Raw genomic sequence first — 2537 nt, forward strand, 5'->3', positions numbered from 1 at the left:
CTGGGATGAAATGCAAAACACCTGCAACCTAAAGGAGGACAAGATGAATTTGATGCATGGACATAGCCCCTGGTTGGCTGGCTCCAAGGTAGAAACTGCACATGGTGGAAAGACGTGCCATGCAGAAAAGTTGATAGCATTGAGGCAGCAAGAATCCAGAGAGAAAAAGGAATAGCCAGGTAGGGAGATTCATCCATTCAACTCATGCTACCAATAAACTGCTTCTCTTACTAGCAGCATCATCTGCTCTGGAGTCAACAAGCACCTTCCAAAAGCCCAAACTCTGAACACATGGGTGACATTTTTTATCTGAGCCATAACATTCCAACCCTGCCCCTCAAATACTCATGTCTATCTCTTTATTCAGAATGTGTTTAGTCCTTCTTCAAGTTGCCAGAATTTTAATAGTTCCATCACTGTTGAAAAGACCAAGTCCAAAGTCTCATCTGAGAATCAAGACAAAATCATAACTGTGAGCCTCTGTCAAAATCAAAACGAAAGTTAAACACTGCTAGCATACCATGGCACAGGGTAAACATTCCTGTTCCAAATGGAAGAAATAGAAGAATAGAAAAGAAGCAGACCAAAGCAAGAGCCAAACACAGCAGGGCAAATATTACATCCTATATCACCTCCCAGCACCTGGGCAAGTTGTGGTGAGTGATGAACTCCATAGGATTAGGGCAGCCCAACCCTTGTGGTCTCCACTCAGATACTGGAGCTTCCCAACTGCTGATTCATGTTTTTGGCACTTCTGACTTCCTGGTCACTCCACTTCACTTTTCTCTTGTCTCTCATAACATCACATGATGCCGTCTCAGGGTCATGCTCTTTGGCCTCCCAGGCTTTCTTCTAACATCTGGGTGGAGGCTTACCTGACCCCATGACTCTCACATTCCCTTTTGCTATAAAACTAACATCACATTGATGGCATTCCAAACCTAAAGTAATATGAAAATATTATATACTTGCCTAAAAATTTGTTATACCAAAAACATATACAGAATGAGTATTTTGTTCAGGACTGAATGTAAAAACAGGATTATTTAAAAGAATGTAGTATAAGTGAAAGCAAAGAGATAACTAGACAACACATTCTCAAGGCTTGCTCCACCTCAACACCTTCATGAAGGCACTGCTAACTTCTCTGTTTTGCAGACTGTAGATGAGGGTATTCACCATGGGTGTGAGGATGGTGTAGAAGACAGACACTATGTTGTCCTGGGATAGTGAATTGTCAGTCACAGGCTGGATGTACATGAACATCACTGTTCCAGAGTACATGGCCACCACCATCAGGTGGGAGGAGCAGGTGGCAAAAACTTTGCAGTGATCCTTGCCAGATCCCATGGGGATGACAGCCAGAATAACATGAGTATAAGAAGAAATGGAAATTGCTATAGGCAAACCAATCATCACAATACAACAAATAAAATGAATCTCTTCAAATGTGGATGTGTCATTACATGAGAGGATTAGCAATGAAAGGAAGTAACAGAAAAAGTGGGCTATTTCCAGGGAACCACAATAAGAGAAGGAAAATGTAGCTACAGCATCAATGATTCCATCACTAGAGCCCAGGATCCAGGAGGAAGCAGCCATAATTCCCAAAATTTTGGGACTCATGAGATTGGTGTATCTCAGAGGGTGGCAAATGGCAATGTAGTGGTTGTAAGCCATGACAGCCAGCAGGAAACACTCAGCTCCAATCAGCGATGAATAGAAAAATATTTGTGTGTCACAACCAGCCATTTAAATGACCTGTCTACCAAACAGGAAGTTGACTACCATCTTAGGTACAGTGGTGCAGATGAGCATGTGGTCCATGTGGGAGAGATGCCTGAGGAGGAAGTACATGGGTGTGTGCAGCTGGACAGCCAGGTAGATTAGGAGGACTGTGGCTTTGTTCCCCATGCAGGCCACTCTGGAGATGGCCAGAACCAGGGTGAAGAGGAAGTTGTGGAAGGGGTTGTGATCAAAGATTGCCAGCAGGAAGTCAGAGTTGAAGGTCAGATTCTCCCAAGCCACTTTATCTAGTACCATGAAAAGTGAAATCAGTTTATTCTTTTTTTAAACTTTTACCCAGTGCCTTACAAAATATCTGGTTCTAGAAATTTTTGTAGGTCAGTGTTCAGTACAATAAAACCAGAATTAAGGGACTCAAAGCTTAATAGGCACAAATTCAAAATGAAAATTATTGTACTCAAAAGTTTCTCAGGAAATTTTGGAACTTGTTCCAAATACCATCTCTGAGCATCCATTTTCTCAGTTGAAAACATAGAATGACAATATGTAATATTATTTTTGTGGATACAGTTTTTGCAATAACCATATGTTCCACAGGCAAAGAGTAATGATAACATCCTTTGTACATCTGTTAATGAATAAAAGTAGCTTTGGTCAGCATTTGGTTGGCACAATAATACAGGTCAAAAGTTAGATTTGTGCCTGTCACAGGACAAAAGGCACTTATATCACTAGTGATGACAAAATATTTATGTTTGTTTATTACTTTACAGCTTAGAGTGTTTGGCTTT

At 41.1% G+C, this 2537-nt stretch overlaps 1 pseudogene; it reads right to left on the reverse strand.

Moving 5' to 3' along the window:
- Positions 1-1098: 1098 nt before the first annotated feature.
- On the reverse strand, positions 1099-2043 carry LOC101698994 (olfactory receptor 2M2-like; annotated as a pseudogene).
- Between the last annotated feature and the right edge of the window lie 494 nt (positions 2044-2537).

Source organism: Heterocephalus glaber, unplaced genomic scaffold (genome assembly GCF_053883595.1).
Source record: "Heterocephalus glaber isolate CG9 unplaced genomic scaffold, H.glaber_assembly_v1.0 deba00001461, whole genome shotgun sequence".
Taxonomy (NCBI): domain Eukaryota; kingdom Metazoa; phylum Chordata; class Mammalia; order Rodentia; family Bathyergidae; genus Heterocephalus; species Heterocephalus glaber.